This window comes from Carcharhinus amblyrhynchos, chromosome 6 (assembly GCF_965287045.1).
Source record: "Carcharhinus amblyrhynchos chromosome 6, sCarAmb.v2.hapA, whole genome shotgun sequence".
Lineage (NCBI taxonomy): Eukaryota > Metazoa > Chordata > Chondrichthyes > Carcharhiniformes > Carcharhinidae > Carcharhinus > Carcharhinus amblyrhynchos.
The window spans coordinates 5,806,663-5,834,054 of NC_137329.1; the positions used below are offsets into that span (position 1 = coordinate 5,806,663).

The 27,392-nt window shown below is 45.2% G+C and overlaps 1 protein-coding gene across 1 annotated transcript in view; it reads right to left on the bottom strand.

The window, feature by feature from the left end:
* The window catches only part of cstpp1 (centriolar satellite-associated tubulin polyglutamylase complex regulator 1), a 265,683-nt gene that overhangs the window by 44,393 nt on the left and 193,898 nt on the right, over window positions 1-27,392 (bottom strand). The gene's annotated exons all lie outside the window — the stretch shown is intronic.

Here is a 27,392-nt window from a genome sequence, read left to right on the forward strand (position 1 = left end):
GAAAATGAAATAGCTTATTCTTGTTAATAATTAATGCATATTTCTGAAACTGTTGAATAATTAAAAGTGTATAGGAATGGAATAAATAATTTAGTTCAACAACAAAGTGAAAAATCTTGTCATTATTTTGGAAGTGGCTCTCAGAGTTAACAGTTAATACTGTACGTTGGAAAGCGCAGTGTTTTTATTATGAGCCAGATCTTCCAGGTCAGCAGTCAGGCTGGGACAGACACACACACACACACTGCTGACTATGATTTAAACTGTGGCTTTATTGCGTTCCTTACCAACTTTCTGTGCTGGCTGATGAATGCAGCTATTACCGGACAGAGAGACTTGAAGATTAATGGTGACATTTTGATGTCAGCAGTGAAAGCAACAACCCTTGAGGTCCAACAGCTTTGCAGCGTTGTGGGACTGGATGATACAAGGTGCCAATGTCCCTGTCCTCCTTGGCTAAAATATCAGGGGCTGGAGTGGAGGAGGGAAGCCCACCCACAGGACGTGATAGCCTAGTGGTATTTTTGCTAGACTATTAATTTAGAAATTCAGCTAATGTTCTAGGAACCCAGGTTCAAATCCCACCACTGCAGATGTGGAATTTGAATTCAATAAAAAATATCTGGAATTAAGAATCTACTGATGACCCATTGTTGATTATTGGAAATATTCATCTGGCTCACTCATGTCCTTTAGGGAAGGAAATCTGCCATCCTTACCTGGTCTGGCCTACATGTGACTCCAGAGCCACAGCAATGTGGTTGACTCTCAACTACCCTCGGGGAACAAGAGATGGGTAATAAATGCTGGCCAGCCAGTGACACCCACGTCCCATGAGTGGAAAAAGAAGGAAGAAAGGATGACTCGCTACCCCAGCATATTGAGGCTGCAGGTGGGATTTCCATTCTTCCTGGACAGGAGGTCCCATCTCCAAGAGCTGACTATGAATTAGAGATCGGGAGCGCTAACGGAAACAGGGGCCACTCCTGGTACTGCTCTTGGCCTGTGAGGAGGCAGACAGGGGTGGATCAGAACTTTGTGTTTCCGGGTTGGCAAGGGGGTTTGGGCTGGACTTTGACAGCTCGTGCGTGGAAGAGGGAAACCTGATCTTTGGTGATCTTTGGGAAGGGGCTGTCTGATCGACCCAGGAACCAGTTAAGGAGAGTTTCCACCATCGCATCCCTACAACCACCAACCTGCAGATGGTGGCACAGTAGTTAGCACTGCTGCCTCACAGCATCAGGGACCTCGGTTCGATTCCTGGATTGGCACACTGTCTGTGTGGAATTTGCACGTTCTCCCCATGTCTGCGTGGGTTTTCTCCGGGTGCTCCAGTTTCCCCTCACAGTCCAGAGATGTGCGGGTTAGGTGGATTGGCGATGCTAAATTGCCCCTTAGTGTCAGGGAGACTAGCTGGGTAAATACGTGGAGTTGCGGGGATGGGCCTGGGTGGGATTGTGTTCGGTGCAGTTGATGAGCCGAATTGCCTCCTTCTGCATTGTAGGATTCTATGAAAGCTGACAGGTTGGGTGACTGGCGTGGGCCTCTCTTTCATTGGACGAGAATGAACGAGGCTTTTAAGAGTACATTAATTGGGTCACTGATGGGCAAGCCATCTGATGCCATCCCAATGCTGGCATAATCATGGAGGGGGCCAGGGGGATAGGCAGTTGCTGGATTTAACGGGCCTCGTACACACACACACAAAATCCAGTGCAGGGGTGTTTTATAAGTTCTTAAGCATGTTTTTAAAAACATTTTTGCAATCTTTCAATGACTTCTAATTGTTTATATGATTTGTATAATCTTTAATGGAATATAAGTGAATGTGGGAGAGTCTTGAAATCAATTTTAAAAAGAATTAAAATGAATCAAATGACAAAATACATTTTACAGCACTGAAGGTGTAACCTAAAGTAAAGTTTATTTATTAGCCACAAGTAACGCTTACATTAACACTGCAATGAAGTTACTGTGAAATTCCCCTAGTCGCCACACTTTGACACCTGTTTGGGTCAATGCACCTAATCAGCACTTCTTTCAGACTGTGGGAGGAAACTGGAGCACCTGGAGGAAACCAACGCAGACAAGGGGAGAACGTGCAAACTCCACACAGACAGTGACCCGAGCCGGGAATCGAACCCAGGTCCCTGGCACTGTGAGGCAGCAGTGCTAACCACTGTGCCACCGTGTCGCCCACAATTATAACCTACAAAGTTATACAAACAGTGAGATGGTGCCACACTCCACCGTGCCCAATGCATTCTGGCACTTTGATTGGCAGAGCTTCATTGGCACAGAGCCCTACTTCACACACTCAATTTGCTAAGCGGAGACCAATGCAGCTAAGAAGGGTGCGATATAATGGAGCCGATGCACAAATTGCATGCAAACCTCTTGGCTTCCAAAGACAGGCCAACCCTCAACAATGTGGCTAGTGTCCCTCAGAAGCAAGGAACAACTTTGGGGAAATGTTGAATTATTTTCTCTGATAGCTCTGTGGGTCACACAGTTTACCTCCAGTGTGAAGAGGCAAACTTCACTTCAGGCATCAGCAACCACTGATGTGCTGTGGAAACAGAAAGTGGTAGAACACCTTAAATTTTACTTAATCTTTCATGGAATTTGGACATCGCTGGCAAGGCCAGCATTTGTTACATGAAAAAATTAAAACCTGATATTGCAACTGATGCCAAAATTTAAATTTCACAGTAAAAGGTGGGATAAGGAATTGGTGGGATGCCTCTCAGCTGGGCAAGGCAGGAGCTGCTGGCTTCCCATGGTAAGTGTCTGTTTTAGCACATCATGTTGCTTAGGAGGAACAGGACTGCTCCCCACTCCACAGCCCAAAGTCATAAAAGCCTCCATTGCATCTCCACATGGCTCAAGGTACAGAATCATAAAATCCCTACAGTGCAGAAGGAGGCCATTCAGCCCATCAAGTCTGCACCAACCACAGTTCCCATAACTCTACTTATTTACCCTACTAACCACTTGACACTAGGGTCAATTCAGCATGGCCAATCAACCTAACCTGCACATCTTCGGACTGCAGAAGGAAACCCATGCAGACACAGGAAGAATGTGCAAACTCCACACAGACAGTGACCCAAGCCAGAATCGAACACGGGTCCCTGGTGTTGTGAGGCAACAGTGCTAACCACTGTGCCACCATGCAGCCCCTAATAATCCTATACTTGAAGTTCAAAGAAGTCAAAAAGGGAAACGGAGAAGGTGAAGGTGAGGCTTTTACCAGCAGAGAGACAGTTGTCGCAAAACCTAAGCAGAAAATACCAATAGGATTACAAACCTTCCAGGGTTGGCCAGGAGACTCCTGGGATTGAAAGTCAATTTCCGGGACACTGCTGTGTGAAACCCTGGCCAAAAATCATCAGGGTGTTAAAAATATATAATTTCTGTCATTTTCTTTGATGTAAAATACTGAAGATGGGATGGGGACAGTGGGGGAAAGAAGGCTCTTGGAGCATCATCCAATTGTGTACCAAGTCTTTTTGCTTTCCAATTGGCACAGAAGAGCGGTCAGTCACAAGGGTGGATGTGTTGGCCGATGAATGGTTGGAGTGTGTGGCGGAAGTCATGAGATGGAACCTCCAGGAATAAATTTAATCACAGTTGATAACTTTACCTCCACCTCCCCGCATCCCCCCCGCCATCTAACACGGTCTCCTCCTTGCCCTCCCACTGACCAGTCTCCCCAAACCCTCACCCAATCGCAGCTCACAGCTGACATGCCCTCCCTGGTGCTGGGGGCCACCTCCACTGGTGCCCAGGTGTGAGCTTCTGCCTCCACTGATCTTCCTACCCATCGCCGGGCTGCATCCGGCTGGTCGACAGGTGAGAAGTGACCCTCCAACATGCTGAATCTCAAGGGCAGGGTTTCTCTGCCTCACCCAAATACTCCCCTTTAACATAGCGGCAGTGGATTCAGAATGAGATTCTCGCACAATGACAGACATGTCAACAAGAAGAAGCAAATTGTTCTGCTTTGCCATGCTCCACACAGCAGAGTCTAATACATTGATAAACTGTGCAGAAGATAAAAGTTACACATGTACCTTTAATCAGTCTTATTTGTACTCCTGTACCCGCACACATGTAATTAAACTTCTGCTTGGCTCGAGAAATTTCACCCTGAGCCATTCCAAAACAGTTCTGCATTTTGTTCACAATACCACTTAAAAAGTATGGGAACCACATCAAAAGATCTGTTACCTTTTGTTCAATTCAATAAGTAACAAAAAAAGAGAAACGCTTCCAAAGGTACAAAAAAAACTTCACAATTTAGAATGTTCCATGAAATCCGAACACAAATGGTTTCAATTGTTTATCTCAGTAACAGTAAGTGCGAGTTGTATAAGCTGACTTACTGCAGTGAGGTAAATACAGGTGCAGCAGCTGTCTGGAGAACAAAACAGCCTGGTTTCAACTTTATCTTAGGTAATGCCACCCAAAGAGCTATTTCTACTCTGCATTTTATTATTGATGTCGTCAGAAACATATTCAGGCAGATTTTGCTGTAGCAGACCATCCTGCAGTGTGCCCCTAGAATAGAATTGTTTGTGCACATGTCATTTACGTTCACCCTAAAGCTTTGCCAGAGTGTGCCAATGTCGGGCATCCTGAGACATGCCTTTTTAGACTTATTCATGAATGCTCAGGTTTTAAAAACTTTTGCCAACAGAAGTTGTTCAAGAGGTGAGCTGCGAACACTCTCCTTCCGAGACGGTCCCTCGAGATCAAGGACGACCTGTTTCCAGTCTGGTTTGATGTGTTCTGAGATGGCTGTTAAGTCCAATGCACAATCCGCAGGCTCTGCCACATCGTAGAGCAAGTGGTGCATGAAGTGTTGGGAAGATAAGGTGTCGAGAGGTTGATGCACTCTCTCTGACGCCTCGACTTTGTCTCTGTGTGCTTTCAGTGCGCTCGGTCCCTTCCCGAATAACCCTTCTCTATTTTGTTCAGCATCAGCTGGGGGCTCCCAGGAGATGGCAGGGGTGTTTAACCTCTTCATGGATGCTTTGCAAACATCCCTAAAACAATTTGTCCGCCCTCCGGGCATGACGGAGTTCCAAGTAGAGCAGTTGCTTTAGGAATCTGATGTCAGGCATATGAATGACATCTCCCGGCCAGCAGAGTTGATTGTGAGTGATTAGAGCCTTGGTGCTGAGCGATTGGCCTGCGAGTGTGCTGCTGTGAGGCATTGAGAACTTTGGTGAACAAGGGGACAATCAGTGTACCTGTTGACCAATTGAGATGAGAGTTTTGAAAAATAAACAGGGGAAGAACCATTAGAAAGGGTGATGTGGAGTGAGTGAATTCACTGTGAAATCCAATGCGGAAAGAGAAATAAAGAGCAGAATGAAGATTGGATTAAGAGAGAGAGGGGGAAAAATAGAGACAGGAATTAAAAATATAAGAAAATTAAAACTCTATAGTTTTATATATTTATAATCTCCCAAAACAATTCACACCTGGACATTTGTAATTATTTACTTTCTGACACGATTCTATGTTTCGCCCATTTAAACAGCTCAAAGCCCAGAGCCAGCTTCTCACTCAGGTTAAAATCCCCCTTAATCTGGATATGATATAGTCAGTTACTGCTGTACAGACATTTTTGTCTGAAATGGCTTCTTCCACTACTTTAACAGAGGTATTGAAGTGCGTGAAATAAGTGGTTTAAAACCTCCACTCAGCCAGTGAAAGAAAGAACTTCAGTCCAGAAGAACATGTGAAATAGGAGTAGGAGTGTTGGCCATAGGGCTCACTGAGACTGCTCTGCCATTCATTATGATGATGTGGAGATGTTGGCGTTGGACTGGGGTGAGCACAGTAAGAAGTCTCACAACACCAGGTTAAAGTCCAACAGGTCTGTGGGTCTGTGATAGGTATGTCCCTGTCAGGCAAGGAGGAATTGGTAGGGCTAGGGAACCGTGATGCACAAAAAAAGTTGATTTGTTGGTTAGGAAGAAGAAGGAGGCTTATGTTCGGATGAGGCTTGAGGGCTCGGGTAGTGCAGTAGAAAGCTTTAGATTGGCTAGGAGGGAGTTGAAGAGGGAGTTAAGAAGGGCTAGAAGAGGGCATGAGATGACTTTGGCTGATAGGATTAAGGAGAATCCTAAGGCGTTCTATAGGTATGTCAAGAATAGAAGGTTGGTCAGGGCAAGATTAGGGCCAGTTACAGACAGTAGGGGGAAGTTGTGTGTGGAACCGGAAGAGATTGGAGAGGCATTGAACCATTATTTCTCTTCGGTGTTCACGCAGGACGATATGAATGTAGCTGAGGAGGTCACTGGGGTGAAGGGGTGTAAAATAGAAAGTATTGTAGTTGATACAGAGGATGTGTTGGATATTCTAGATGGGTTGAAAATAGATAAGTCCCCTGGTCCAGACGGGATTTACCCTAGGATTCTATGGGAGGCAAGAGAGGTGATTGCAGAGCCACTGGCTCTGATCTTCAGGTCGTCGTTGGTCTCTGGTATAGTACCGGAAGATTGGAGGACAGCGAATGTTGTCCCATTGTTTAAGAAGGGGAGCAGAGACTTCCCTGGGAATTATAGACCAGTGAGTCTTACTTCTGTAGTGGGCAAGGTTTTAGAAAGAATTATTAGGGATAGGATTTATAGTTATTTGCAGAGTAATGAATTGATTAGAGATAGTCAGCATGGTTTTGTAGCGGGAAGGTCGTGCCTTACTAACCTTATTGAGTTCTTTGAGAAGGTGACCAAAGAGGTGGATAGGGGTAAGGCAGTAGATGTGGTATATATGGATTTTAGTAAGGCGTTTGATAAGGTTCACCATGGTATGCTTCTGCAGAAAATGCAGATGTATGGGATTGGTGGTAATTTAGGTACTTGGATCAGGAATTGGTTAGCAGATAGGAGACAGAGGGTGGTGGTTGATGGTAATTATTCATCATGGAGTTCGGTTACGAGTGGTGTGCCTCAGGGATCTGTTTTGGGGCCACTGCTGTTCGTAATCTTTATTAATGATCTGGATGAGGGTATAGTTGGGTGGATTAGTAAGTTTGCTGATGACACCAAAGTCGGAGATGTGGTAGATTGTGAGGAAGGGTGTCGAAGTTTGCAGGGTGACTTGGACAGGTTGCAGAGCTGGGCCGCGAGGTGGCGGATGGAGTTTAATGCGGAGAAGTGTGAGGTAATCCATTTCGGTAGGAATAACAGATGTGTTGAGTATAGGGCTAACGGGAGGACTTTGAATAGAGTGGAGGAGCAGAGGGATCTAGGTGTATGTGTACATAGATCCCTGAAAGTTGGGAATCAAGTAGATAAGGTTGTTAAGAAGGCGTACGGTGTCTTGGCGTTTATTGGTAGGGGGATTGAATTTAGGAGTCGCAGCGTCATGTTGCAACTGTACACAACTCTGGTGCGGCCGCACTTGGAGTACTGTGTGCAGTTCTGGTCCCCACATTACAGGAAGGATGTGGAGGCTTTGGAGAGGGTGCAGAGGAGGTTTACCAGGATGTTGCCTGGTATGCAGGGGAGGTCCTATGAGGAGAGACTGAGGGATTTGGGGTTGTTTTCACTGGAAAGAAGGCGGCTAAGAGGGGATCTTATAGAAACATATAAGATGATTAGAGGTTTAGATAGGGTGGATGGTGATAGCCTGTTTCCTCGGATGGAGAAATCTAGCACGAGGGGGCATGGCTTTAAATTAAGGGGGGGTAGTTATAGGACGGATGTCAGGGGCAGGTTCTTTACCCAGAGGGTGGTGAGGGACTGGAATGCCCTGCCTGCTGCAGTTGTAAATGCGCCTAGTTTGGGGGCGTTTAAGAGATTGGTGGATAGGTTTATGGACGAAAAGGGATTGGTTTAGATTAGTGGGTCAATGTTTTTTTTTAAAAATAAGACTGGTCGGCGCAACATTGTGGGCCGAAGGGCCTGTTCCGCGCTGTAATGTTCTATGTTCTATGTTCTATGTTCTAGGTTCATTTGGTAGCACTAGCTTTCGGACCCTCAAGCTCCTTCATCAGGTGAGTGGGAGTTGTGTTCACAAACAGGGCATAGAAAGATACAAACTCAATTTACAAGATAATGGTTGGAATGTGACACTTTACAGGTAATCAAGTCTTAAAGGTACAGGCAATGTGAGTGGAGGGTTAAGCACATGATCTTCAGGTAAGTGTTCTCCAAGCCAACCTTCACGACACACGACTATGCAGAATTGCTGAGCAGAAACTGATAGCCAAGCTCCACACACATAAGGATGGCCTCAAGCAGGATCTTGGGTTCATGTCACACTATCTGTAACCCCCATGACTTGCTTGGGGTTGCAAAATCTCACTAACTGTCCTGGCTGGAGACAATACACATCCCTTTAACCTGTGCCTAATCCTCTCTTCACTCACATTGTATGTACCTTTAAGTCTTGATTACCTGTAAGGACTAACATTCCAACTATTATCTTGTAAATTGAGTTTGTATCTTCATATGCACTGTTTGTGAACACAAGTCCTTACTCAACTGAAGGAGGAGCTTGAGGTTCCGAAACCTAGTGCTGCCAAAGAAACCTGTTGGACTTTAACCTGGTATTGTGAGACTTCCTACTATTCATTATGAATACAGCTGAACTGTACCTACACCTCAGGGACTGCAGCGTTTCACGAAGGCAGCTCACCACAAAAAGGGATGGGCAATAAATGCTGGCCTAGCCAGCATTGCCACATCCCATAAATTAATAAAGAAAAAAATGACAGTCATTTAAGCTCTAACTTTTTCGGAAATCGAGCAGGTAAGTAGCACAGCTTCTTGTGTTGGAATGGTGAATTGGTCGCAGTGAGATAGCAGTGTTGCAAAGCTTTCGTAAAAGCTGGGCAGCTCAGACATCAACATCCTTATTTTCACATTTCACTGTGTGTGCAGATGTAACGATTTTAATCAGGCAATTAATCAGCCATGAGTGAATGGCAGAGCAGGCTTGATGGGCCGAATGGCCCAATTCTGCTCCAATGTCTTATGGTCAATTGAGGTTGGCCTGCTTGAATATGAACTCCCTGATCAAGGGTCAGATTGATGGGCCAATTAGGGAACCCCATACTCTGTATTAAACAGGAGTGTCAGTTCCTCTGGCACTCTGGGTACAGACTGCTAACTGGGAGTGCTCTGTATAGTGTTGTTGGATCTTGTGAACAAAAGGACTTCCACCTCCAAGGACTTTTTACAACAGGCATGGAATTTTTTTCTTTATTCTTTCGTGGGATGTGGGGGCAATTGACAGGCCAGCATTTGTTGCCCATCCCTAATTGCCCTTTAAGTGAGTGGTTTGTTAGGCCACTTCAGTTAAAAGTTAACCACATTGCAAGTGGCATGTAGACCACACCATACAAGGCGGCTTAGAGCATGAGTGAACTAGATGATTTTTTACAATACAGTAGACCATCACGGTCACCATTAAACTCACTTTTATTTCCAGATTTTATTACAGGATAATTAAATTCAGATTCCACCAACTGCTGTGGTGGGATTTGAACCCGTGTCCCCTACAGCATTAACCTGGGCCTTTGGATTGCGAGTCCAGTGACATGCAGAGGAGGCGATGGCCCAATGGTACTATTGTTAGACCACTAATCCAGAAACTCAGCTAATGTTCTGGGGATCCAGGTTCGAATTCCACCATGGCAGATAGAAATCATAGAAAAAATTACAGCTCAGAAACAGGCCTTTTGGCCCTTCTTGTCTGTGCTAAGCCATTTTTTGCCTAGTCCCATTGACCTGCACTTGGACCATATCCCTCCAGACCCCTCTCATCCATGTACCTGTCAAAGTTTTTCTTAATTGTTAAAAGTGACCCCGCATTTACCACTTTATCCGGCAGTTCATTCCACACTCCCACCACTCACTGCGTGAAGAATCCCCCCTGCTAATATTCCCTTTAAACTTTTCTCCTTTCGCCCTTAACCCATGCCCTCTGGTTTATTTCTCCCCTAGTGGAATTTGAATCCAATTTAAAAAATCTGGAATTAAGAATCTACCGATGACCATGAAATCATTGTCGATTGTCGGAAAAAACCCATCTGGTTCACTAATGTCCTTTAGGGAAGGAAATCCGCCATCCTTACCTGGTCTGGCCTACCTGTGACTCCTGAGCCACAGCAATGTGGTTGATTCTCAAATACCCTCTGAAATGACCTGGCAAGCCACTCAGTTCAGGGGTGACTAGGGATGGGCAAATAAATGCTGGCCAGCCTGTGACAGCCCCTGATTCACGAATGAGAAAATATTTTTAAAAATTAGCACTACACAACCATTTCCTCCTATTGCTGCCTGATTGACTCCTTAATGCTCATAACCTCATCTTTATTCCTCCTGCGAGATGTAAGTCAATGTTTAATTTGTTATTGGAGCGGGATGGGCTGCTGTACCTCCCTTTCAGTGATTGGTGAAAGGATCTGCTGTTTTGTTGGCATTGTTGATGGAAAATAACCTGACTCAAAAATTCCTCTGTATGTCGTTAGCTCTCTGATAGCTAGCATCATTGTTTATAGACTCTGAAATGTTCTGTGAGAATGTAAATTGTGGTTAGTTCTGCACAAACCACAGTGAAAAAGAGCTTTTATTAGTTGTGTGTGGGAGACTTAGACAAGGTGCAATGATCCTTTTTCTATTTTGGTGTCAAACAACTCACAGGGAATTATAAGAAAACATCTATTTAAAAAAAGGTTAAACAGTAAAACTGGATCACTGGGTGACCGACTGGATTGGAATCAGGATTTAAGCTCTTCATGTCTGGGATGCATTCAGCACACGATAAGACGATGAAAGCCTATTGCTGTCAGTGTCCATCTTTATAACATGAGTCCGTAAATCTCAGTTTAGCTCCCAATGGAGACAAGTAGAAAACTGCCCTCAACCTGCCACTGAATTGAAAACTGTACAACATTGTGTGTGGTGCAGAAGCGTCTTTACAAGGTTGAGGACAATTGCAGCAGTGTCAAGGAGGTTTACCCTGCACCTGCTTACGTTCCACCTGACTTAGAAATATCCGAGGTTGGCAGGGAATGACACAGTAAACACGCCATGCCTCCACACTGAAACGTTTCATTTTATAAAATCATACAGGCAGAAGAGACCCTTTGGCCCATTTAGTCTGCAACGACATGTGGGAAACACCCACCTAATCCCATCCACCAGCACTTGGCCCATAGATTACCTTGCTGAAAATATTTATCAAAAAAGATAAATTTATCACAAACCTTTTACTGTTGTTTTGCTGGATAATTTGCATTTCAGTACTGATGACATTGGCAGAGGAATTTGCCCAGAGTACTTATTAATCTGACACTAAGGAGAAACTAAATTGATTGGAAAAAGATTCCTGTATTAATTATGGCTTAATTACTGCATCTAGTTGTTATAATCCAGTTCTATTATCGTGTCACACTCAAACCAGTTTCCCCATAACCTCATCAGCGCTAATTTATTTTATCTTAAAGAGGTGTCGGTGAATTTTGTGCTGATTACGTGTTGATTGTTCTATTTCCCAGAACAAGTATAGTCCCACTTTGGATCAATCTAAGTTAGGACAAAGTTCTTCTAGGTCACCTGCAAGGACAATTAGGCCGTAATTATGCTTCAGGCAGCACGGTGGCACAGTGGTTAACACTGCTGCCTCACAATGCCAGGGACCTGGGTTCGATTCCCAGCTTGGGTCTGTGTGGAGTCTGCACGCTCTCCCTGTGTCTGCATGGGTTTCCTTCGGGTTCTCCGGTTTCCTCCCACTGTCGGAAAGACGTGCTGGTTAGGTGCATTGGCCATGCTAAATTCTCCCTCAGTGTACGCGAACAGGTGCCGGAATGTGGCACCTAGGGAATTTTTGACAGTAACTTCATTGCAATGTTAATGTAAGCCTACTTGTGACGCTAATAAATAAGATTTAAGTCAAAATCCATCAGAAAACATTGATGTTAAACCTCTACTCTTCTGTATATTACTTGCTATTTATTCCTTCAGTAACAATTAAACGGCCAACTTGGATGAGGATGAGAGTACACCACTGCCACAAAGGTTACCGTCAAGACCTCTCTGAAATGTACTAAAGACATTTCCCATTTTCTCAAACTAAACTCATACTATTGTATACAATTTTATTAAGTATTTCATAGAACCATAGAATCCCCACATTGCAGAAGGAGGCCATTCGGCCCATCGACATTGCACTGACCACAACCCCACCCAGGCTCTATTTCCATAACCCCACATATTTAACCTGCTAATCCCCCTGACACTAAGGTCAATTTTAGCATGGCCAACCAACCTAACCTGCACATCTTTGGACTGTGTGGAGAAACCAGAGCACTGGAGAAAACCCACGTAGACACAGGGAGAACGTGCAAACTCTACACCGGCAGCGACCCAAGCTGGGAATTGAACCCGGGTCCCTAGTGCTGTAAGGCATCAGTGCTAACCACTGTGCCACCTTGCCACCTATTTCATCTGGTTTCTTTTTTTTCATTCGTTCATGGGACATGGGTGCTGTTGGCTGCTCAGCATTTATTGCCCATCCACATTTATTGTGGTTCAGAGGGCAGTTGAGAGTCGACCACATTGCTGAGGCTCTGGAGTCACAGGTAGGGCAGACTGGGTAAAGATGGCAGAGTTCCTTCCCTAAAGGACAGGAGAGTTTTTCCGACAATTGACAATGGTTCCATGGTCATCAGTAGCTTCTTAATTCAGATTTTTTTATTGAATTCAAATTCCACCATCTGCAGTGGCGGGATTCGAACCTGGGTCTCCCCCCTCCACCCCATTAATGCATCAAATTCACACCTTAAATAACTTGTTTCACTGGGAGTTAAGACCTGGTGATCTGAAATTAACTCAACAGCAACGTAGAGGGGAATTTGAAACACAAAGAGAAAGTGCTCAAAAAGCTCAGCAGGTCCGGCAGCATCAGCGAAGAGAGAATCAGAGTTAACGGGTGGGATTTTACGCTCGTCGCATAACTGGAAGATCTCATCCAAGAACAACGGATCTTTGCATGGTCTCTCACCCGGCCGCTACGATCCCCATGGCGGGTGGGATGGGTAAATTTCCCCCCAACGTTTCGAGTCCGTGTGAGACTCTTCTTCAGATTTAAAGAGAGGGAGGAAGGTGATGTAATCTATACTGTATAAGGGGGGGTGTGATGCAGGTGAAGCAGAGAGACAGATCAATGATTGGTGGGAGCTAGAAAAGATTGAAATAAGAGATGTATAGGTCACAAGACAGAGGAGGCGTTAATGATGGGAAAGGTTCTAGTAGTTGCATAAAGATATCAGAATGTGTCACTGAGAGAATAAAGATCAGTGTTGGGAGGTGGGAGCGATTGGGACAAGAGAAAGTAATATAGAAAAGGGTCAACATAGAGGAGATGAAAGGAAATTACTGAGGGTGCTGGAATCTGAAACAGAAACAGAAAATGTTGGGAAATCTCAACAGGTCTGACAGCATCTGTGGGGAGTGAATAGAGTGTGGATGACCCTTTGTCAGAGCAAGATGAAGGAGAAAGGTTAGAGTCTAAAGTTGTTGAACTAATTGGAACTAGTTTACATTGGGAGTATTGCAGCAGGTCAAGGATGGACATGTGGGTAAGAGCAAGATGCTGAGTTGAAATGGCAAGCAACAGGAAGGTTGGGGTCAGTCTTATGGTTTGAGCGAAGTTGTTCCTCATACAAGTAACCCAATCTCTGTTTAGTCTCCTAAACGAAGAGGAGACAACATTGGGAGCAGTGAATACAGTGGACTAAATTGAAGGAGACACAAGTGAAATTAACTGAAAGGAGTGTTTTGGCCCTTGACCAGTGAGGAGGGAGGGGATAAAGGATCAGGTGTTATACTTTCTTGCAAGGGAAGGTACTGTGGGAAAGGAATGAGGAGTTGTGGGCGATGTGGAAATGGACCAGAGCCTTGCAGAGGGAATGGATTCCTTTGGGAGCATCCCCCATTCCCATCAAAGGCATTCACCCAAATCATACCGCCTTTGACCCTCAACCCTATCACTCCCCTTGCTGTGGAATACCAGCCAGGCCCCACAAGTACACCAGGCTCACCTTCATGCCAACCTCTATTCAGAGACTGGTTGTAGATCCTGCAATATCCATGCCTCGAACCTGCCACTGCTGGAACTACTGAGCTGGCGTCAATTTGATTGGCCAGCCACTCTCTGGGGCAGAAGTCTTGACCTTAGCCAATTAACATCCCACTAACTGTTTGCATTCCCACTGGCTCTCTGGGTAGTAAAACAGGAAATTCCACCATCTAACAAATCATGGGTGGCACAGTGACACAATGGTTAGAACTGCTGCCTCACAGTGGGTTCAATTCCAGCCTTGGATGTCTGCCTGTGTGGAGTCTGCACATTCTTCCCATGTCTGCATAGGTTTCTTCCAGGTGCTCCAGTTTCCTCCCATAGTTCAACAATGTGTAGGCTAGGGGGATTGGGAGGGTGAATATGTGGGATAACGGGGATAGAGCCTGGATAAAATGCTCTGTCGAAGAGTTGGTGCAGACTTGATGGGCGAATGGCATCCCTCTATACTGTCAGGATTCTATGATTGTATAACATAACTAGGGCAGCACAGTGGTAAACACTGCTGCCTCACAACACCAGGGACCCAGGTTCGATTCCCAGCATGGGTCACTATCTGTGTGGAGTCTGCACATTCTCCCCATGTCTGTGTGGGTCTCCTCTGGGTGCTCCAGATTCCTCCCACAGTCCGAAAGACGTGCTGGTTAGGTGCATTGGCCATGCCAAATTCCCCCTCAGTGTACCCAAATAGGCGCCGGAGTGTGGCGACTAGGGGATTTTCACAGTAAGTTCATTGCAATGATAATATAAGCCTACTTGTGATACAAGTAAATAAATAAACTTTAATACCTACACAGAAATAACCCTTCTCAATCAAACAGACAATTTCTCTATATGCCTGAATTTCTTACAAGGTTGTCATAGAAGTGTTGCTAGGGTGATAAAGAATAATAATCTGCCTTTAGGGGGACTCTGCTCTGTTTTTCTATCATTTGCTGGTCTGAACCAGAGCTGTAGGAATATGGTTAGTCCATTTATATAAATGGAATTGAATATATCAAATTGGACTTGCCATTTTCTGATTGCTCCCTACTGGTCGTAAAGTGAGGACTTGTTCAAGCATGGTTTCTAGCTGATTCCCCGAGGGAAGGAATGGATAACAGAACATTCTGCATTACGTTTGCTATATAAATAATGAAATAAGTTGCAGCTCTGTGAGAAATTCCACCAGGCCAAACATTGTGTTGCAATGTAAAAGGTATTAGTGAGAAATGAAAGAAATGCAAAGTCCAGCCAAATTTGAAAGCTTACAGGTTGACGACGTGTTAATTTAGAAAATCCATGTTAAAACTATGGAGCTGACACTGAACCAATAATGGTTGGATATAACATTGTGCTTTGCACAGTTTCACAATTCTTCCAAAGATACCCATGATACCAGCTTCATCCTTAAAGCCTCAGCTCCTGTAGCACCATCGCTCATGTACATCATGTTGAATTCCTAATATAGAAGGGGATAAAAATAAATGTATATTTGTCTGAACACCAGTAATTCCTCTCAGAATTGCGGCTGTAAAGTTAAAAAGATTTGTGATAGACAAGGTTCCTCCTTAAGGTTAATAGACAAGGTTAATAAACAAGGTTCCTTCTGATCACTTCACTACCAAAGGATGTGGAGGCTTTGGACAGGATACAGAAAAGATTTACCAGGATGTTGCCTGGTATGGAGGGCATTAGCTATGAGGGGAGGTTGGAGAAACTTGGTTTGTTCTCACTGGAACGACGGAAGTTGAGGGGTGATCTGATAGATGTCTACAAGATTATGAAAGGCAGAGTGGCTAGTCAGAAGCTTTTTCCTAGGGTGGAAGAGTCAATTACTAGGGGACACAGGTTTAAGGTGCGAGGGGCAAGGTTTAAAGTAGATGTATGAAGCAGATTTTTTACACAGAGTAGTGGGTGCGTGGAACTCGTTGCCGGGGGAGGTAGTGGAAGCGAATAGGGAGTGACTTTTAAGGGGCGTCTTGACAAATACCTGAATAGGATGGGAATAGAGGGATATGGTCCCCGGAAGGGTAGGGGGGTTTTAGTTAAGTCGGGCAGCATGGTCGGTGCAGACTTGGAGGGCCAAAGGGCCTGTTCCTGTGTTGTAATTTTCTTTGTTCTTTGTTCTTTAAGGAAGGTTAGGATTCAATGCTAAACTCTTAATCAGTCACTTAATTGATCATAAGGGGTGGGGGGACAGTAGCGATGTCAACAGATTGGATGAGGCAGAGGCTCATGCTCTGGGAACACAGGTTCAAATCCCACCACAGCAGCTGGTGAAATTTAAATTAAATTAATAAATCCAGAAAATAAAGCTTGTCTCAGAAATGACATCCATTATTAACAAAGATGCAGCTGGTCCATTGATATCCTTTACGGAAGGAAATCTGCTGTCCTTATCTGGTCTGGCCTATATGTGGCTCCACAGCCACAGCAATGTGGTTGCCTCTTAACTGTCCTTTAAACTCTAATGTTCAGTTCAAGGGCAATTAGGGATGGGTAACAAATGCTGGTTTTGACAACTATGCCCACTTTCCATGAAAGAATAAGGAAAAAGTTTCATAAATGGAGGCATGTCTGGAGGGATGATTTGGACAGAATTCGCAGAACTATTAGTTCATTCTCTCTGAGTAATCATTTTTTCTACAGTCTGTGGAACTTACAGCAATATCACTATTATGTATAAATCACTACAGGAAATGGTATCCTAATATGAACAAGACAAGAGCCTATTATTCCAATATTATTTAAATAAATGTGACCTGACTCCTGCCAAAAGATAGATGTGCAACGCATAGTTCATTCATATCTCAATAGTGTTCAAAGAACAGTACAGCACAGGAACAGCCCTTCGGCCCTCCAAGCCTCCACCGATCACGTTTAGCCATCTAATCAACCGCTTATATCTCTCTATTCCCCGTTTGTTCATAGACTTAAGAAGAAGCTTTATCTACAATGTCCAACATAGAGTAAACAACAAGCAAAATACTATGGAAGTTGGAAATCTGAAATAAAAAAAACAGAAAATATTAGAAATACTCAGCAAGTTAGGCATCATCTGTGGAGTGAGAAACAGGATTAATTTTTAGGTTGGTCAATCTTCACCAGAACTGAAAGTAGCATGTGGGTAATCAGTTAAAAAAGATGGGGTCATTTTGATTATTCATTTTTTTCTTGCTATATCGAAACAATTTCTTATAATTATGAATAGTATTTAGAGTCATACCATGAGGGTTAAATAGCTGGCTAAAGACTAAAAACCTAAACACCGATACTTAACATTTACAAGAAAATTGAGGAACAATAACTGGCAAGGGCAGGATAGACAGGGATGGCCATCTATTCCAGGAGAATCATAGGGATGACCATGTATTCCAGGAGAATCATAGGGATGGCCATCTGTATCAGGAGAATCATAGAATCCCTACAGTGCAGAAAGAGGTCATCTGGCCCATCAAGTCTGCACCAACCACATAAGAACATAAGAAACAGGAGCAGGAGTAGGCCGTCTAGCCCTTTGAGCCTACCCCGCCATTCAATAAGATCATGGCTGATCTGAAGTGACTCAGTTCCACTTTCCCGCCTTCTCCCCATAACCCTTAATCCCCTTGCCTATCAAAAACCTATCTACCCGTGTCTTAAATATATTTAGCGAGGTAGCCTCCACCACTTCAACGGGCAGAGAATTCCAGAGATTCACCACCCTTTGAGTGAAGAAGTTCCTCCTCAACTCTGTTCTAAACTGCCCCCCCCCCTTATCTTGAGGCTGTGCCCTCTAGTCCTACTGACCTTTCTGACCGGGAAGAGCCTCTCCACCTCTATCCTATCCATCCCATTCATCATCTTGTACGTCTCAATGAGATCTCCCCTCATCCTTCTAAACTCTAACGGGTACAAGCCTAGTTTATTCAGCCTCTCCTCATAGCTCAACCCCCTCAACTCCGGTATCAGCCTAGTAAACCTCCTCTGCACTCCCTCCAAGGCCAAAATATCCTTGCGTAAGTGCGGCGAGCAAAACTGCACACAGTGCTCCAGCTGCGGCCTCACCAGTGCCCTGTAGTCGCAGCAAGACCTCCCTACTTTTATATTCAATCCCCCTCGCTATGAAGGCCAGCATCCCATTCGCCTTCCTGACCACCTGCAGGCTGGGTTTTTATGACTCATGCACAAGGACCCCGAGGTCCCTCTGCACCGTAGCACACTGCAGCTTTTCGCCACGTAAGTAGTAGTCCTTCCTACCATTATTCCTACCAAAGTGGACAACCTCACACTTGCCAACATTAAATTCCATTTGCCAGATTCTCGCCCATTCGCCCAGCCTATCTAGATCCTTCTGCAGACTCTCCACACCCTCCGCACAATTTGCTGTTCCACCAATCTTTGTGTCATCAGCAAATTTTGACACCATATACTTGGTTCCCTCCTCCAGATCATCTATATAAATGGTAAATAGCTGAGGCCCCAGCACCGACCCCTGGGGCACTCCACTAGTCACCATCCGCCAATCCGAATAGCACCCATTGACCCCCACTCTCTGCCTCCTATTTGACAGCCAATCTCCTATCCACGCTAACACCCTACCCCCAACTCCATGCCCCCTAACCTTCTGTAACAACCTCTTGTGCGGCACCTTATCAAAAGCCTTCTGAAAATCAAGAAACACCACCATCCCACCCAGGACCTACCCCCATATCCTACATATTTACCCGCTAATCCCTCTAACCTACAGGACACTAAGAGGCAATTTTAGCATGGCCAATCAACCTAACCTGCACATCTTTGGACTGTGGGAGGAAACCAGAGCACCTGGAGGAAACCCATGCAGACATGAGGAGAATGTGCAAACTCCACACAGACAGTGGCCCAAGGCCAGAATTGAACTTGGGTCCCTGGACCTATAAAGCAGCAGTGCTAACCACTGTACTACTGTGCCGCCCTACGGAAGGGCAAGGTGTTCCAGTCAAGTCAAACCCATCAGATATCCAGACTGAGGGGCTGAAGTGTATATATTTTAACGCCAGGAGTGTAGTGAATAAGGTAGATGAGCTTAGGGCATGGATTGCTGCTTGGGAATGTGATGTGGTGGCCATTACGGAGACTTGGATGTCTCAGGGACAGGACTGGGTACTTCAGGTGCCAGGATTCAGATGCTTCAGGAAGGACAGGGAGGGAGGCAAAAGAGGTGGTGGAGTGGCACTGTTGATCAGGGACAGTGTCATGGCTGCAGAGAAGGTGGATGCCGTGGAGGGACTATCTACAGAGTCTCTGTGGGTGGAAGTTAGGAACAGCAAAGGGTCGAAAACTTTGCTGGGTGTATTCTATAGGCCGCCCAATAGTGACAGGGAAGTTGAGGTGCAGATAGGGAAACAGATTCTAGAGAGATGTAGTAATAACAGAGTTGTCGTGATGGGAGACTTCAATTTCCCAAACATCGATTGGAATATCCCAAGGGTAAGGGGTTTGGATGGGGAGGAGTTTGTTAGGTGTGTTCAGGAAGGTTTCCTGACACAGTATGTGGATAAGCCTACGAGAGGAGAGGCTGTACTTGACCTGGTACTGGCGAATGAACCAGGACAGGTGACGGATCTCTCGGTAGGAGAGCATCTTGGGAATGGTGATCATAATTCTATCTCCTTCACAATTGCATTGGAACGAGATAGGATCAGGCAGTCTAGGAAGGTGTTTGTCTGGAGTAAGGGAAAATACGAAGAAGTCAGGAAGTTACTTGGACAAATAAACTGGAAGGAGGCGTTCTTAGGGAAAAGTACCGAAGGAAGGTGGCGGATATTCAAGGAATGTTTGTCTGGAGCTCTGCATGACAACGTTCCGATGAGACAAGGGGGTTTTGGTAGGTCGCGGGAACCGTGGTGCACGAAGGCTGTGGTGAACCTAGTCAGGAGGAAAAGGAAGGTGTACAAAAGGTTCAGGGAGCTAGGAGATGTTAAGGATCTTGAGGAGTATAAGGATTATAGAAAGGAGCTTAAAAGGGAAACTAGGAGAGCCAGAAGGGGTCATGAGAAGACCTTGGCGGGTAAGATTAAGGAGAATCCCAAGGCCTTCTATAAATATGTGAAAAGTAAAAGGATGAGAGGAGAAGGGATAGGACCTATAAAAGGTGAAGGGGGAAAGGTCTGTGTGGAACCAGAAGAAATGGCAGAGGTGCTTAATGAGTACTTTGCCTCAGTATTCACAGTGGAAACTGATCTGGGAGATTTTGCTACGGATTTGCAGCATATGGAAAAGATTGAGTATGTGGCTATTAAGGAGGAGGATGTGTTAGAACTTTTGAATTCTATCAAGATAGATAAGTCGCCGGGACCAGATGGGATGTACCCCAGGATACTGTGGGAGGTGAGGGAAGTGATTGCAGAGCCCCTGGTGATGATCTTTGCGTCGTCAATGGAGACGGGAGAGGTTCCGGAAGATTGGAGGATTGCGGATGTGGTTCCTATTTTCAAGAAAGGGAACAGAGGTAGCCTGGGAAATTACCGACCGGTGAGTCTGACCTCAGTGGGTGGTAAGCTGATGGAGAGGCTTCTGAGGGACGAGATTTACGAGCATTTGGAGAGGTTTGACATGATCAGAAATAGTCAGCATGGTTTTGTCAAGGGCAGGTCGTGCCTTACGAGCCTAGTTGAGTTCTTCGAAAATGTGACTGAACACATTGACGAAGGAAGTGCAGTGGACGTGGTGTACATGGACTTCAGCAAGGCGTTTGATAAGGTCCCCCATGCAAGACTTCTTGGGAAGGTGAGAGGGCATGGGATCCAAGGGCCTTTGGCCTTGTGGATCCAGAACTGGCTTGCCTGCAGAAGGCAGAGAGTGGTTGTGGATGGGTCTTTTTCTGCATGGAGGTCAGTCACCAGTGGAGTGCCCCAGGGATCTGTTCTAGGACCCTTGCTGTTTGTCATTTTCATAAATGACCTAGATGAGGAAGTGGAGGGATGGGTTAGTAAGTTCGGTGGTGTTGTGGATGGTCTGGAAGGATGTCAAAAGTTGCAGCAGGACATAAATAGGATGCAGGACTGGGCGGAGAAGTGGCAGATGGACTTCAACGCGGATAAATGTGTAGTCATCCATTTTGGCAGAACCAATGGGATGAACGAGTACACTATCAAGGGCAGGAGTCTTAGTAGTGTTGAAGAGCAGAAGGATCTTGGGGTCCGGGTTCACAGGACTCTTAAATCGGCCTCGCAGGTGGAGGATGTGGTCAAGGCGTATGGTGTACTGGCCTTCATTAATCGAGGGATTGAGTTTAGGAATCGGGAGGTAATGCTGCAACTTTATAAGACCCTTGTCAGGCCTCACTTGGAGTACTGTGCGCAGTTCTGGTCGCCTCACTATAGGAAGGACGTAGAAGCTATTGAAAGGGTACAGAGGAGATTTACAAGGATGTTGCCTGGACTGGGAGGCATGCCTAATGAAGTTAGGTTGAGGGAGCTGGGACTCTTTTCCCTGGAGAGACGTAGGTTGAGAGGCGACCTGATAGAAGTTTATAAAATGTTGAGAGGAATAGATAGGGTGGATTCTCAGAGGCTATTTCCCCGGGTTGAAATGGTCGCTACGAGAGGACACAGTTTTAAGGTGCGGGGAGGCAAGTACAGAAGTGATGTTAGGGGTAAGTTTTTCACTCAGAGGATGGTGAGTGAGTGGAATCGGCTGCCGTCAGTGGTGGTGGAGGCGAACTCGCTGGGGTCTTTTAAAAGACTTCTGGATGAGTATATGGGATTTAATGGGATTGGGGGTTATAGATAGGTCTATGGATTGGTAGGTGTTGATGTGATCGGCGCAACTCGTGGGCCGAAGGGCCTGTTTGTGCTGTAGTGTTCTATGTTCTATATAGCTGTGAGCTTACCCAAAGGGGATTCCAGATAGTAGGGGAGTAAGATGGTATAGGAGCAGTGATAGCTTGGTGTTGAGATTGTTGGGAGGTGGTTGGGAACCTGAAAAAGAAGGAATGAAAGATGGAGTGATGAATGAGAGAAGTGTGATGACAGTGGAGAAGGGTCAACATGGGGCCAAGGGGGAGGAACAATTGGAGATATTGGCTGGATTTTTCTGGCCATTCATGCCAGTGGGATCTTCCGTTCCTGCCAAAGGTGCATCCCCCGCACCCCCCCCCCCCCCCCCACCCCGCCCCCACCGCAGGTTTCCCAGTGGCGAAGGGTGCACTCAGTGGAAAAACGGGAGGACCAGAAGATCCCGCCACTCAGCAGCGATGGCGTGCTGCCACGCGGAGAGGTTGGGGGTAAATCCTGCCCAAAGAATGTGTCAGACTGAAGTCACACGCAGATGGACACAGAAAGAATTCAAGTGTGTCGCCATTGCAGGAATTAGCATGTCTTGGTTGTACACTGAGAGGGGAGAAGAGATGATTTGAAAGAGTCCAAGAGTAAAGGAATCATGTGGTGGATGACGCTTGTAACATAGCAACGCAGAGAGAAGGTTTGAATCCAGTTATGGTGAGGAATTGAATCCAGAAGCTATTTGAGGGGCAGATTATCAGCGGGAGCCTATTACATTTCTAACTTTCTCCAGGACTGATGAAAGATCACAGATCTGAAGTATTAACTCTCTTTCTCTTGCCTTAGATGCTTTGAGACCTGCTGGGTTTTTCCAGTGTTTTCTTTATTTATTTTATCAGTGGGAGCAGTGCTGGTGGGAAATAGTCCAAGCTACAAATAACATCAAATAGTTCTGTCTGCTCCCAAGAGTTTAAAACTTATCTTTAAAAATGCTTTCTTCGAACTGCCAGGGCAGGATGTAACTGGTCTCAAATCATTTCCGTGATGTTACCAAGATCAGACTGGGCTAACAGTGTGCAGTTCCCAAAGAGGCTATTTCAGTCCTTAATTAAAACATGATACACGTGGAGAGACTCACAGATATTTTGAACAGGGACATTAGGTTAGTGAAGCATCAATATCACTTGGCAGTAACTGAGTCATCTCAGAGTATAAACATGATGTGATCTGACAACAGATTGTACGGCAGTAATCCACAAAAACAGGTGCTTAAACAACCTCGCTGTAAGGTCTCTTATAATTGAAAGAACATTTATAAAAAGAAAACCGGGGAAGGAGAATGCCTTTAAGTCTCCTCTTCCATAAGTCCGGCAGGATTTTTCTATCATAGAATCCAACAATGCAGAAGGAGGCCATTTGGCCCATTGAGTCTGCACCGACCACAATTCCACCCAGGCCCTATCCCCGTAACCCCATGCATTTACCCCTAGCTAGTCGCCCTGACACTAAGGCAGAATTTAGCATGGCCAATCCACTTAACCCACACATCTTTGGACTGTGGGAGGAAACCGGAGTACCCAGAGGAAACCCACGCAGACACAGGGAGAATGTGCAGAGCCCACACAGACGGTGACCCAAGCTGGGAATCGAACCCAGAGTCCGTGGCACTGTGAAGCAGCCGTGCTAACCACTGTGCCACTGTGGATTTCCTTTCCACAATGTCACGATCCTATAGTTTGCAGGACTGTTGGCCAAGAAATTGATTTGTGTGGCATGAACTGGGTGCAGAGGGCGATCTGCAAAATGGTAGCCCCAACGCCCAACCACAACCCTCATTTCAAGAAGCAGGCAAGGGTACAAGAGTCTGCTGGCTGCTCGCTGCCAAGGAGCATTTCAAATTTGGGTCATTGTTTGCTGCCTTGGGGAATGACTGGGCAATCGGAAGGAGGGATCAGTGGATGGAGAGACGGTTGAAGTAGGTCGCCGGAGACCAGTACTGTTTGGAGGCAGAGCTGCGGATTGAGAAGGAAGACTCCGATGATCCTGGACTCCATAATAAGGAATTTTCCTTTTTTGGTGATGGTCTCCAGCAGTTCTTTAAGGACTGTTAATTGGAGCGGATGTGGGCCACATTTTCCTGTGTGACCGAGTTTCGTAAAGGACATCTCTAACAGGATTAGGTTCTTGATTTGCAAGTCAGGGAAAACAGTACCACAAAATAAGCACATTTATTTAGAGATAATGAGCTCTATCTTTTTACATAGTAATTATCTTAATAAATATTTTTCAATGAAATATACCACTTCCACAATAACTTCTTCAACTTTGCATTCAGAAATTAGGTCATTTTTTTCTGGCTTTGCCTGAAGCACATGAGGAAGAGGTGGTATCGGTAGAGTTGATTTGAAAAACAGAAATAAATGACTGGAATAATCAAAGAAACAAGGATGGTTCAAAATCTCTGCAGATAAGCGGAGTTAGAGACACAAACGGGCAATGTTAGGGAAATAGAAGCAATGCATCTTACTGATGGACTGGGTATAATTGCTCATCTCAGTGTTAAACTGTGTGCCAAGGTTGTCTGGGAGACAAACATGAACAGACTGGTTCAGTTTCAGATGGTGACCAAGGAGGGTTAGTGGTTAGGGAATGAATTTTGTGGTCTACAGCACCACACCCTCCCATGTAGTTGGCCCATGGTCAAAATGGTCCCAATTAGCTCAGGAATCTCTAAGCCTTCTATATCAGCCATTCCCTGTCTGAAAAACTCTACCAGTCAAGCTTCAGCCTTGTGTGTACCAATGTAGTGATGTATATGCTCAACAATAGACTTAGAAATTGCCACTTAGTAAAAAAATGCATGAATTCCTTCCAATTCTGACTCCAGAAGCAGTTTTATAAATGTGCACTCAATCTTCCTTTGAAAGGCCTGCATCTTTTTGCCTCGGCTGAAAGTCTTATCAAACAGAATGAAACATGTTCATTTATCTAGCCCTTTTTGCAGCCACTGGGCATCTCAAAGTGTTCCCAGCCAAAGAGCTACTGTTTGAATTGTCATCAGAAACATGGCAGCTAATTAACGCACAGCAAGCTCCCAGAAACAGCAAGGTGATAGTGATCAGATAATCTTTTTTCATAGAATTACAGAATCCCTACAGTGCAGAAGGAGGCCATTTGATCCATCAATTCTGCACTGACCACAATATCACCCAAACCCTATTCCTGTAATCCCATGTATCTACCCTGCTAGTCCCCCGAACATGAAGGGGCAATTTAGTCCTCCTGACACTAAGGGGCAATCAACCTAACCTGCACATCTTTGGACTGTGGGAGGAAATCGGAGCACCTGGAGAAAACCCACGCAGACGCTAGGAGAATGTGCAGATTCTGTATAGACAGCGACCTGAGGCCAGAATTGAACTGGATCCCTGGCTCTGTGAGTCAACAGTGCAAATCATTGCACCCATAAATATTAGCCAGGATAATGGGTACAGCTCCCCTACTCTTCTTCAAATTAGTGCCCTGGGGCCTTTTACATCCACCTGAGCAGGCAGATAGTGCCTTGGTTTAATATCTCTTTCAAATGGAGCCTTTTTTGTGCTCAAGCCCTGATGTGGGACTTGAACCTTGGACCTTGTGATCGAGAGACAAGGTGCTACCCACGGAGCCAGCCAGAGTTAGCACATTGTTCAAACAGGTCACACTGGAAGACTTCCACATCTTGATACAATGCCCAGATACAGAAATCTTTGGAGTTGTTTTGAAACAAAGCTAGAATTTTAGAAAGTAATTAAACATGTGGATCTGTCAGCAGTAATCAGCTCAATATGTCATTGGAACAATAATCAGAGCGACTTTTAATTTAGCAGAAAATAAATGCTTCAAATGCAGCCATTTAGCCATGAATTTTAAGTCACTCCTGACTAATGCACTGTGATGGTTCACTGAAGTGTACAGAACCTACAGACCAGGTGCGACAGTAACTGCTTGTGTCTCAGCATGTCATAACTAATCTAGCGCACGTTGTTAAATCAATTTCCTTAAGAAATAAGCTTCACTTTGAAGAGAGAAAACCAGTAAATTATTTGCGATAGATCTATTGAGAGATATTTTCCTAGTACTGATGGCTGGAGGTTGTGGATGGGCTGGTGAAATTTGAGGTATTTTAATCTGGAGTTGGAGTGGGGATGGATTCGGGGCGGGTGTAGGACGTTAACACTGGAAGTCAGGTTCAACCCATTGACTTCCACATTTAACTTCAGTGTTGCGTGTACCCAGCTGAGGAGCGACAAACGTGTAAAGCCATAGAATCCCTACAGTGCTGAAAGAGGCCTGCACTGACTTTCCAACTGAGTGCCTTACCCAGGTCCTATCCCCGTAACTCCATGTATTTACCCCATACTCTCCCTAACCTATACATCTTGGAACACTAAAGGACAATTTAGCATGGCCAATCCATCTAACCTGCACATCTTTGGACTGTGGGAGGAAACCCATGCAGACAGGGGGAGAAAGTGCAAACTGGGAATCAACCTGGGTCCCTGACGCTGTGAAGAAGCAGTGCTAACCACTGCGCCACCATGATCAACCAATTGGAGTGATGTTGTTCCAGAGTTATTGTGGCACAGAAGGAGGTCAGTCAACCTACTGAGACCATGCTGCCACTGCAGAATATTCCAATCAGTTCCTCACTCCTTCTCTATCATTGCAGCCCTACAAGGTTATTTCGTTCACACACACACCCACATCCTTTCGACATCATTCATCACCTCTGCTTCCACCAGGCTCACAGGCAGAGACGTGCCAAAGCTGAGATAATACTTTCTATGTTCTGGAAGTTTTCTGCACAATGGATTTTTCATTGCACAATGGGTGCTGTCTCGATCGAACCTTAAAGGAAGAACAATATGACCATTGCCAAAACCAAAACAAGCAAGAGAACAAAAACAGGGGACAAAACCAGCTTCAGATCCAAAGCCAGGGCCAAAATTAGCACCAAAATAGCACCAGATCCAAAATCAGATTCAAATCAGCACTAAGATCATCACCAGATCCAAAATCAACACCAAAACAGCATCAATACTGAAACCAGCGCTATTGCCAAAACCAAAACCAGCAAGAGAATCAAAACCAGCACCAGATCCAAAACCAGATTCAAATCAGCGCCAAGACCATCACCAGATTGAAAATCAGCACCAAAATAGCACAAGTACCGAAACCAGCGCCATTGCCAAAACCAAAACCAGTAAGAGAATCAAAACCAGCACCAGTGCCACTGCCAAATTAAGACAAGTGCTAAAACCAGCTACATAGCCAGTATAGCTCCAGAGTAAGAACCAGAATCAGATCCAGCGCCGCCAGCATGGGAAGCGGCACCAACACAAACAGGGTCAGCACTAGAGCCAGCACCAAAGCCAGAACCAAAATCAGCATATCTGCTTGAGAAACCCCCAGCTGGACAATCGGAATAGAGATGTCAGTTCACAGGAGGCACTATCCCCAAACCAGGGTATATAACTGAGGCTTTCCTTGATGTGTGTTTGACAAGATTCAAGTTGT